Source organism: Anopheles stephensi, chromosome 3, assembly GCF_013141755.1.
Source record: "Anopheles stephensi strain Indian chromosome 3, UCI_ANSTEP_V1.0, whole genome shotgun sequence".
Taxonomy (NCBI): Eukaryota; Metazoa; Arthropoda; class Insecta; order Diptera; family Culicidae; genus Anopheles; species Anopheles stephensi.
Window position 1 is genome coordinate 9,299,934 of NC_050203.1, and position 12,240 is coordinate 9,312,173.

The 12,240-nt window shown below is 45.1% G+C and overlaps 1 protein-coding gene and 1 long non-coding RNA gene across 11 annotated transcripts in view; both read right to left on the reverse strand.

Annotated features, from left to right (window-relative positions):
• The window catches only part of LOC118513047 (formin-binding protein 1-like), a 57,339-nt gene that overhangs the window by 16,957 nt on the left and 28,142 nt on the right, over nucleotides 1–12,240 (reverse strand). The window lies entirely within an intron of this gene.
• On the reverse strand, nucleotides 782–6,319 carry LOC118513050. Its single transcript, XR_004906390.1, has 2 exons — nucleotides 4,824–6,319; nucleotides 782–1,076 (listed from the first exon to the last, which is right to left on the reverse strand). It is a non-coding gene; the product is annotated as an uncharacterized LOC118513050 (long non-coding RNA).

Below are 12,240 nucleotides of genomic sequence, written 5' to 3' on the forward strand. Positions count from 1 at the left end.
TGCACTGATTTACACGAGAACTCATCGAGCTGAGGTCAAACGGTCTTGGGAACGATTTATCAAACACTCTTGACGGTGGTGGTGGCAACGGTAACCTGCGTCTGTATCAGGAGAAAATCGCCTGAAGGGTTGAACAAACAGTCAAGGTTAATAAAAACGACCATGCTGAGAGGATCGTGATCTTTTATTACTACTTTACCAAAAAAAAAAGTCTGAATCCAAAACTGATCATGGGAGTTTTATTTCAGAGGTACAGGACAACCCTTCCAAGAAGGAGGCTTTAGCGCTGAAAAGGTTACGCGGTAAGGGATAACCTTGTACCAAAAATTGATTAAAGCCTTTATCCTTTAAACCAATTCATAGAACGTCCTAAAGGCGGTCATTTTAAGCACCACTATAACCATAACCTGCCAGAGGGCAAGAAGGTAGGTCAGATAAACCGCTATAAAAATATTACGCACCGTGCCGATTTCGCTAATCAGTCGTCCGGTGGTGTGTGGTAACGTCAGGAAAAATGTTTATTAAATATAATACGCCAGGTTGTAAACAAACAAGTAAATACAAACTAGGCACGGTAAAATGTAAACGCTTTTGTTATGATAACAACGACACGAGAACCCTTATGACATAAGGTTGTATAAGATACTTGTAATGAAAGTTTGTTATTAAGTTTTAAATCTTCTTTGCACCTCCAAAAAACACGCTCTAGCGGTCATCAAACCACACCATGCAGGAGAAGGCATGAAGAGAAACAACAAAATGAACGCAAACAAAAAACTCGTCTGCAATTAGCTCACATTATATTATACTTCTTCTTATGTTGGCCGAACGAAGCGCGTCCAGTTAGTCCATTGCTGGGTTTAGAAACAGATGCTTTGTAGGCCGCCGCACAATCTGTACGATTCGCCCGGAGATGATGAAAAGGAAGCGATCGTTTATTAATTCTATTCACTGGCCGCTTTTAAGGTGCTAGGAGGGTTTCAAGCTCAGCCGAACATCGGAGGCCACACATCAGAATGGTTGCTCTGGGTTTACATATAGACACACACATCCCAAAACGCCTTTCATCTGGACATCTGGAACATCAAAGATCTTTAAATAATTAAGGTTTTGTAAGGTTTTCATTACTAAATCGATATTTTTTAAATAATAGCTTATGCAGAACTCCCACTGTGCTGCTATAATAAATAATGCGTAGAAAGATCTCACCACATCATCTGATAAAATTCGCACCCTTTTTTTGAAACAGCTTCATTAGCATCTATCAATTAAATGCTCTCAACACCGATAGCACTCCTTATCAGCAACGAGTTTAGCATTCCCAAGCACGATTCCCCTCATTCCTTCGAAGAAGCAATACGTTTAAGCTTCATTTCTTAATTTTATAGCAAAGATAGATCACATCACACGTCAACCCGAACCGATACGCATGCGGCTAAGAAGTGTCCCGAGGGATTTATTTTGAAATTTGATATAAATATCACCATATTTTATACTTTTGCTCTACGATCTCTTCTTCACCATCCACAGATTTCCGTCTACAGGATAGGAAGTTTACTGGGGAAAGGAACAGGGTGCCACGGGATCTTATCTAATTAACCATCGCGTTGAACAGCGTGAGGGAGCATCATCCTCCGATTACCATTTTTATGCGTGCCATCCACTAAAAATAAAACCCTAGCGCGCTCTTCCCATCGAACGAGGCTTCTGGTTACCCTTTCCCGGGCAGTGACGCGGTGGACGAACGCACACGCCCGGCCTACGAGACAGCCAGTCACCTTAACTTCCGTGCAACTCCGAATGGACATAAATTTCACCTGTAAAACTGGTCACCACCTGCTTCGCCCCACGGCGTGGCCCCATTGACTGACCTGCGTGAAGGCCGACAGTCACACGCTGGCGAGGTCGCTTCCCGAAATCTTCACCCCTTAATGGATTCCTCATGGACCGAACTGGATGATGATGGAGAAGCTGTCATGGAGTAGGTTTTGGAAGGGAGCCGTGCCCGCGTGATACGATATTTAAATTTGTTAAACAAAACGCACTCTCCAAGCCGGGTAAAAGACGACAGAGAGAGAAGAGAGAGAAAAAAAGGCCAGCGGAGATAGGGAAAGATCGCCACACAGCATTCACCTTTCCATAACAAAAAAAAAAAAAACACTACAGCCTCTCGAAACTGCTGCGACGCACACGGTGGTGATTGTGTTGATGGTCAACATCATCGACAGCGGTTTTCTAGTTGCGGTTATACGCACCCAAGGAATGCGTGCGGGCATGAATGACAACTAGGAGCAAAGATAGGTTAAGGAAAGTTTCCTTACCGCTGCTTCACTTTCACTCGGCACCAGTACAAACCATGTCCAGAAGAATGGATTCAAATATTTAGGCAGGAATGTTGCCGCGTCATGGGGGTTTCTTCGGAACAGGGAATTTAATGCATGCGTGAGAAATGATTATTGCGTAAAAACAACGTCAACGTTCAAGAGCTTGAAAGAGGAAGTAGAAAACAACACTTGTAACAATTGACTACGGACAACTTGACTTGACGCCCCTCTTGAAACCTCAGTTTGATCCGTCCAAACCGTTCGTAGACGCACAATTATTGATAATCCATTCAAGTAATAACTCTAATAAATCTAACTGATGTGCACTTGTTCTTTGACTTGGAATCTTTGTAATGTGTCATTGCCTCGAGTGAAGCCAGACAAGAATTGTAAGCCACCGCTAGCGAACGCGCGAGCAGAACAAGTACCACCATCGTTTATTCCGGCACTTGACGGGGTTCTTCACTCTGGAAATCAGAACACAACTGACCCTGACAGGGCTCGCTCGACTGAAGCGACTAACCGCAGAGAATTTGCCTACCGTCTGCGTGTACCTCAGACACACAAACAAGTGTAACGAGATACCAGGTTTCTTTAAAATGTAAAGCCTTGATCATCAGCAGGACTTTAGATTTAATGAAGGAACTGATAACAATCTTCGGGGACATATTGCTAGATCAGAACTTTGAAAAACAGTGTGGTCCACTTCACAACTAGGGATGGTATATGCATATGCCCAGTAAAGTATGCGTCCAAAGTTGAACAGTCCCGTTGATTGCTGGTAGCATAAACTAACCTGTCCAGTTTCTTGAGATGCCCACACTGTACCGCATCACATACCGTTGCGGTAGTCAGCGCTCAGGTTTCCTCGTTTCGGAATGTCCCAACTTCTCCGAGAGCACCCTGTTACCAATAAATTCCCCCAGCGCACCTTCCTCCCGGAAGATGGCCACGATTCTAGCATGAGCAAGAGATGCACCCTTCGCACCGGGAGTTGGTATGCATGCAACAAGTGCACGGAATACCTATTCCCCCGACTACGACTTACGACTTGGGACGAAATAAAACCCGAAAAACTTGTTTCTCTCACCTTAACCGCATGCCGGAAGATTGATATGCCCTCGAGCTTCCTGTCCGAGGCGTAGGAACTAGTTCCATTCTCACCAACGTTAGGTGAAGCGTAGGATTTGGCAGGTCCGACGTTTTCGAGAGGTCTGGCGGGGATGCGAGAGGAATCGGGGAGGGGAGAAATGTCCGATAGCTTAAATTGTTCAGTGTCATGTACAGTTCTTTCCTATCGGACCAGTTTACACTTTGTGCTGCGTGTCTGTCTTACACGAACTGCAGCACGGGGGTGGTGGTTTGGTTGTAAACGCACTCGTTTATCGAGCAATTGCATAAGTTTATGCTGAAACGGAACCTTAACGTGATGTAATTTTTTCCCTCGATTCGGTTAAACCGTTTTGTCACGATGTTGAATTTAAACAACCGTTTATTGTTTTTGAACCGGCGCTTGACGCACTTGTGCCACTCATGTGCGAGATTGACGTTGCTTCTATGAGCACAAGTGATGCAGAGTGAGTAGACCAGTTGGGCAATTTAGGGATGTTTTTCGATTAGGGTTGGAATTTCCAAGACGAATTTCTGACTCAGTATTCAAGTGTATCACACATGGTACCAATGTCCGGAGTTGTGAAGTACTACCGAATATTGAAAACTGTATGAAGGCAAAGCAAATAACTGCCAAGTACGGTAGCTACGGTATAATTTCATATTCTTACGTTCTCACGTACTTATAATAAAACTGCTGCAGTTACGACCTAACGTTGGAGCAAGGCTTGTGGCGTCAGCGCAACTTCCCCACGGCACCATGTCACCAAAAGTCATTTGAATGAAGTTGCATAGAGTTTAACGATGGTACGGTAATGCAGGGAGCTGCTGCTTATATCTTCAACATCCTATTCCCATTATGTGGTTGTAGCTTTCTCCGCAAGACGAACACTAGAGAGATATAGAGGCAACTCTATCACTGTGTGTTGAAAGATCACGCGTCGTCAAAGGTACCTACCCTTAGCGGATCTTTCTTCTAAGAAAGCTCCTAGTGGCGTTAGAAATAGTGCTATGAGCGTTTTTGTGTCGAATGCTCGATCGTATTCAAAAAGCAGGGGGGTTGAGAATAAATGGGAGACGAGATTCGTGAAGGAGATTGATTAGCAATAAAGATGTGGTGGTCATTTAGGGAGGAGAAGAAAAAAAAAATCAGGAACTCCACTATCGATTAGATAGATTGAGCACCATCCGCTCGCTACGGGTCTCGGTCGCTATTATGCTCGATCTTTCCCCTGCTGGCTTCTAACCCTCTCTACCCGTGTACTGGCCAAAGGCAGCGGCCACAATTGTGCGCTGACCATGTGATGGATGGTGTTGGTCAATCGAAATCGCGTTACTGTCCAACGGGAAACACATCGACACAAATGTAGGTATGCTTGTTGGTATCACCTTGGGAGGTTGCCTCTTCAGCTGTCAGTAACGGGACCGGAACGCCTATATGCGGGATCTCTACACGCTTGGAAAGTCTGTTTTATTGGCCACAGTACCGCCCCCTGCAGTCCTTCGATAGAACCCGAGACATCAGAAAGAGGTTCCATCGTTACCTGGTTAAAGTTATTTGATTGATGAGATTGTGTGAATATAGTAACGAAGTAATTAATACGTGAAGTAGCGTAAGTACGTTTCCAGTACGAGAAACGACGTTCCTCAAATATCTACCATAATTTACCCGAAATCACTTGACCTCTTTTCAGCAGCGGTAAAGAAATCATAACGATCGATCACTTTTGTGCTTTGAAAATCAATAACGAAAAATATATTTTTAAAAGCGCTTCGCAATGAGTCAGCCACTCTTAACGACACTCCAAAACGGCGAGTGGTCTGGCTGGCGCCTCAGAGGTGTAAAAATGAATGAACCGCTCAACCGACTGGCTTGCTACTGTCTGCTGGTGCTTACAGTTTGGCAAGCGCCAAAGTAAACTGACCGAAGGAAAAACAATGAAAGTTCGCTAAACCCCCAAATTTTGAATTGGTAAAGAAAAGAAAAAAACATCTCGAGTAAATAAAGCCGTTCCGTGGGATTGTAAACGAACTTTCGGCACATGTCTGACGAGTACGGCAGCAGCTCGCACGCACTGGACGCAAAGATAGACGCAAGACACACGCGTGTGCGTAAAATATTACGTCTTGGTCCGGACTGCTACCTAATTGAAAATTCCAATGTCAATGTTAAGTGTGTGTGTGTGTGTGGTTGGTTCTCCGCAACCTGTCGCCTCTAATTGCGTGCAGCAGCAACATGACGCCATTGTGGTTGATGGATTCGACAGAGACAACCCCCAACTCTAGTCCCCCGCTAGCTGATCTGAGCCGAAGGAGGTAAAATTTGCATGCATACATCCACCAATCCAACCAAGACTCTCGATCAACTGTTTTGCGTGAGTTTTTGGTTAAATCATCAAAGGTGTGTGTGTGTGTGAGAGCTCAAGAATGTGTCATACGGCAAATGTTTTGGGGAAACACGTTCGCGAGGTTCCCGTCGTATATCACTGTACAAACAAAGGAGTTACACACAAGGGAGTTATCGTGGAGGTGTTATTCCGAAACGAAAAAAAAACAACTCCAGCTATTTGCATAACCAGTGGGAGCTGCTCCAAGTTAAGAACGCGCTGGAATGTCTTGAGTCCAAAAACGTTCATAATGATGTGTAACGGATCATCCGAATCGATCTGTTTTGAAGTTTTCGTGACTGCTTCTTCATCTAGTCAGAGATATTGAGGTCCACATCAAATCACTTGATATCCTTCGTGCCTCGATCTTACAGGGTAGAGAGTGTTACTGAGCAACTCACTGCATAAGGTAGTCCTACTTACAAACTATGACAAGGTTACTCCTTCCACCTGTATATCCATTCTAATGGCACAAGACATGTCAGTGCCAACGTCCTATGTGTGTGTTTGACCTTCACCCAAACAGCACGATCTCCTCGTCAAAGATCTCTAAACGTGGACGCTCCGTAGAATTTTGATGAATCAGCCCAAATGTGCTTAGGATGATGGCGGAGTTCGAAAAAACAACTTTTCTCATAAGGCGTTCCACCATTCGCTTTTTCCAATGTTTCGTGAGACACAAGTTGAACGGCCTGCATTGGTGTTGTTGTTTTTTGTTGCGGTTGGTCACTGTCCCGAAGCGACCAGGCGACGTAACAGTTGCAGCAACGCTTGCCGTATCTAGTATACCTAGAGGTATAGCACGACGACGCTGCTGCACGCGGTAGTTGCAATATCGTTTTGAGTAACCGTTTGCAGGCTCCTTCATCCATATCGTCGCAACACGGTAGCTTGGCGCGATCGACGATCAGTGTATCACTACTACCGTCCGCTGGCGCGGGTCTTGTGTGTCAAATTCTTTTAAACTGCAGCCCACCTGAATGGCTTATGCAAAACAAAGTAGTTTTCGTCTAGCACACAACACACACACACCCGGAGGGGTTTGGTGTAGAAGCAGATTTTACGCAAGAGCTGCGAATTGTGACTAGCAGCACGAATTGCTCGATTTTCTGATCGTTGTCACTAGACAGTTCCGCAGCGAGGGCCGTCCACAGCTAACTTTTTGGGATCACCGATTGATTTTCAATCTCCATTTCTTTAATGAAAGGTTGAGCTGATAATCTCACGACCGGAAATTACAAAACCTCGTTATAGTAATCTGGTCCGATATGTCCCACGTTATAGGAATCCTAAAAATTAACATGTCACCCTCTCACATAACACCCCCTAGCGCACAGGTCAGAATTAACACATTTATTGCAGCTTGCCTCATATGACATTGGCACATCCGACCATCCCACAACCTTTTACTCTAATCGAATCAACTTAAAACCGTTCAGTCACCATCCACCAGAAGCAATTTAACGTCCGGCACGCGACATGATCTCTCTCCGATCATCCGAGAACCATCACCACCACCATAAATTAGGCGGCAACACGCTCCCCCACAGGTCGTTTACCGGGCGTGGAAGAATGTTTGTTAAAAAGGGGAGACATTTTAAATGGATTTTTCGGGGTGCCGCACGTTCCGTCCCCCCTGGGGTCTTGCATTTCCGTCTTGTCCGACGCGGTCTAACCGGCTGTGTTGTAATGCCATCATTATCAATTTACCGAAGGGATTAGCACATGCACACCCTTCTTGCTGTACAAATTGTATGTGCTGCTGCTGCTGCTGCAACAACGCACACGCGGATGGGAATTTCATGTTGGTCAGTGATGCACAATTTTACCCCGGGGGTTGGGGATGATATGAAGAGCGTGGGAGACTTTGGCCTATTACATCACACGTACCGATACGATACGCACACGCGTGCTGGGGTATGTGTCGTACGCCTTCTGTTCGGAGGGAAGGTCCGTGTGTTGTGTGACTTACTTTCGTTTGGTTTTAATTAATGATTTTATGTTATGAAGAAGACAAAAATTGGGTCGATGCAGCTCTCGGAGAGCCCAGATTAAAGTGTTACTGCGGCGGGCTGTGTGTATACACGCAGGCTTGAACTGTTTTCAATTACGATCTCAGCTACAGCTAGGCGGCGTGATTGTGTAAGAAAAAGCGGTACCCATCAGCACTGGTCATCTGGCGTGAGCGGTTCGTCATCTTGAGCACGACTCACAGCGCTGAAGGTCGAACAGCGATTGAACGATTGAAGAGCTGACATATTTAGCTCTTTACACAGCTTAATGAACATCAACACAAGGCAGTTGTAACTTATTCTCTAGAGACCTTGTTCAATACTATCTAAATCTTGTACACTTTAAGCTTATTTCTTCCAATAAATCAAAGCTATTTTTTTTTAAACAGAAACGCTGCCATTGCCTGATACGACTCTGTTGTGTAACGTGCTAAGGGTGTTGCACTGCACTCAACAAACTTTAGGTCGCTTTCGTTTCACTTTTGACAGTGGCCCCGCGAGGGCACTGCGCCAATAAAGCTGCATCATTTATGAGAGCACCGAGAGACATTTGGTGCAGACTGGTTGAAAAGCGGGGGAAAACGAAAACAGAGCAAGAGAGTGAAAATCCCCTCGATAGAAACGAACGTACCCGCATGGCGTAGGACACACAGCATTTCATTCGCAAATGGTGTCCTGCACCAGATGAACCTTTGGTGAGGTGATTCGACAGGAATTGCCAACCGGCACCGGCAATGTGAGGGTTTGAGGAATTGTACGTAGTGTATGGGAAAAGGTTTGCAGTCGAGCGAAGGGTGATGGATTTGGAGAGAATTAAATTATGAACACAACCCGGGGGAACTGTGTGTGGGTGGGAGAGGTCCTGCTTTATGATGTCTGTGGAAAGGAGGTACGGGGTCGAAGGCAAATGTCGCATAGGACACACAGTGCGCGGCACGGGATTTACTTCCTGGCCTGGTGTCGCATGTCCATATGGTACGACTCCTGTGGGATTGACCATGCACAACCCATATAGAGAAGGTGAATGTGAGCTAAAACTCCAGGTGTCAATCATGATACCGCGCCCACTGACGTTAGCTAGGCGGCTCACCTACGCTAGACGGTGGACAGCGACAGAACAGGACCCAGTGGACATTTCTAGCCAAACACGTGCGTAGCCTTTCCGAACACAATCGTAATGCAATAATGCATCGCAGTTTTAATGGAGTTTTATAGAAACCCTATGTTTTTAAAGGTTACGGAGGTTACTGTTTGCTCTGCACAAACAACTTCTCTTAGGCGAAAACATATCCACAACCAGCAGGTTAAACTTAAGGGTTTGATTTGATATTACACGGCTCCGTTAGCATTTGCTGGATGAAGTGTAAATATAGTCGAGCTCATTAAAAAGAAATCACAAAAGGGGTTCTTGTGGAACGAATGGTGAACATTACCACTCGGATCCAGGGAAGTAGCATAAGCGTAATTCAAGTACACTTAGCATCCGCTCGTACGCATAGTACATGTCTCTTGTACTTCATGATTATTCAAATCTACTGTTTAATAAGGTACTTATATTTATGTCGTATTTGTTTGCTCTTCCACACTTTTACGGAGAGTTCATTAGATAGAAGCATCTAATATTAAAAGAGAATTAAACTTGTGTCATCGATATTGAAGGACAGAAAAAGACATTAATTATGGTTCAGAGCTGGGCAAACAAACCCTATCAAACGACGTCTGTACACACACACCATAAAACATTCATTTTCCCATTTTCATAAATCTTCCATATTTTTTTCCCCAGCACAGTCGATTTCCTTCCCAAGAACTTAGGCAAACTAAACTCACCAGCGCAACCAGCACCCCTTTTCGTTAGGATCCCGGGCGTAACGCGTGTCCCAAAGCAAATACACAAACGGCAAGTTCAAGGATAGGGGCCAATCATATTGAAAACGAAAAATAAACTTCGCCTATGTGTAGGACGATTCTAACACGCCTGGTATGAAAAGCAATAACACCGAATTTTCTCTCGTAAAGGGAAAAGATTTTCCCCTGTGAAAGTATCGATCAGAAGTTGGCAAGTTTGAAAGGTGCATCCAACCAGGGTGAAAGGGAAGCCCATCCAGTGAAACTTATAAGGGAACAGGGATCGAAGAAAAAGTATCCAGGACGAAGCGCATCCAATATATGTGTGCGCCTGGGGGAGAGTTTTCCGCAGATGTTGGTGCTTGTTCCGGCAGACAGAGTTTGTTGGTAGTCCGTATCACCAACATCACCCCCATTATTTTTTTCCTGTATCCCTATATTCAACAACCACTCAGAAAAATGTCCGATGAGTCATCGATTGTTGTTGCGCCGGCGAAACAGTTTCCTGAAGACGTGCGGCGGTGGCGTTCCATAGCGGTGCGACTGTGTGTAAGTGTTCTACAGTCCCGAGCGCATATGATGATTGCTCTATTTTATCCTTGGCAAATTTTGCGGAAGTATGTGTGTGCGAGCGAGCACTAGGATTGAAGTACTTGCACAGGCACCTCCGTGTGTGTGTGTGTGTTCAGAACATGCGCACTTGAGCGCCGGGACGATGATGATGATACCCGGAAGTAAGCTGGAAATTGTACCATAAACGAGCAAAGCTTGTTAAAACAGCTCTCGGACAGCCGTTTGCTGGAGGGAGGAGAAGATGCTGAACCATCAACACGGATGCCGGAGTATGAAGTATGCAAAGGTGAGATGACTCATCCCTTACGAGCAGCATCACCGTGCAGTATTATATCACGCAAATCGGGTTAGAAAGCAAGAAATGTAAAGTTTTGTCAACAGCTTTCCGTATCCGAATCACTTTCTCTTTTAGCCGGAGCATACTGTATACTCTCAGTGACTCATCAAGACTAGCAAAAATATGGTCAAAGGTGACTTCTCCAATGTTTGAGGTGAATTACTCATTGAAACGCGGATAAGCATTATCACCCCCAGCAAATGCAACAAGCAGCAGCGATTTGTTTGGCTTCTAGAACATTTGCCGACTGCGTTTGCGCTTGTAAATAGCCAGCCGAGCCAACCAATTTGTAGTAAATGACGTTTCGCGGAAAGCGTTTCCAATCATGCGAGTAAAGTGGTTGACGAGCGAGGCCCAATGCAACTGATAAGCAAATGCGTCTTTGCAGGGATAGTAAAGCGAACGTTTTTAGTAGTAGCAAGTAGAGATAATGTCGCTTATCACCTACTCCTGCTCAATGTTCTGGCGGTAGTAATCAACTTATCAGTTAACGACCACGGGATGACATTAAATGCGACAGTAGTTGTCTGCGAGCGGTTTTTTGTTCTTCTTCCTGTTTTTTTTTAATGTCGCCTGTCACGGCTCAGGCCAGTTGATACGACACTGTCATAGACGAGGTTACATGTGACTCAAGCTTCAAAGTAGAACCTTTAGCAAGGTTACAGCTCATTACAGTGTTGAAATAGGGGCTAAGGGTAAGCGAGTGAGAATTTTTGGAGAATTCACTCGACTGGACGTATAAAGTCTTTGAAGTTTTGCTTCGCCCAGAACTAGCACTAATTCGCCATGGATTAGAGTTTTGACCTCAATAACTCCCCGAGATATTGGAGCACAGCAACACCGGTTTGGGGTTATGGAAAATAGATTCCACCGGCAAAACCGTGCCAAAACACATCGTCCGCAGCTTATGAAACGAATTTGAAACATTACCTCACCAGCACCAGCCTACCTACACATCCATTTAACGAGCCCTACCATCCCACAACAGATTTTCAACTCTACCCACCGCCGTGTTTCGGGCCACTTAAAACAATATGGCATAGAGAAATGGTTTAACAAGCGTTTCGATTATCTTTCGCCAAATCTGGCCGGGCGGCTTTGGCTTTTGTGTGCCGCAAGAAAGCGTGGTCGAGAAGAAATGGAGGTTCGCTAAATGCACCGTTCAGGCGGCGAATCGTACACACAGCAGCGCAGCGTTCCTTCACTTCGCTGAGGTGAGGACGGGAAAACGGGTGGATTGGATGGGCATACCATCTGGGCGGGAAACGGACCGATACAGCCCAGGTGGTTGGTTGGTTGGTGGTAGTCGTTGCATTTGGGCGAGAACCAATGAACGGTAAAAACATGTTATATGCGAAGCATAACATTCCGCGCACACTGGAAAACCCCGCTAATCGTGGAGCGAAAATGTGTTGGAAAACGGCGTGCGTAAGGGATTTTGGGCTGCAGCACACATCTGCCAAGGTAGTTGCGGTTCCGATTTACACCAGGAAAAGGAGTAATGAAGATGAGCTTTTTTTGTGGGTTTCTTGCCATTTTCTAGGTGCGTTGGTTAACACCAGAAATAGTGAAGAAAATAATTATGTTTCTAAATTAATGGTAACACACATATGGTTGAATTTTGTTCTGTATTGAGGGTAATAATCTCC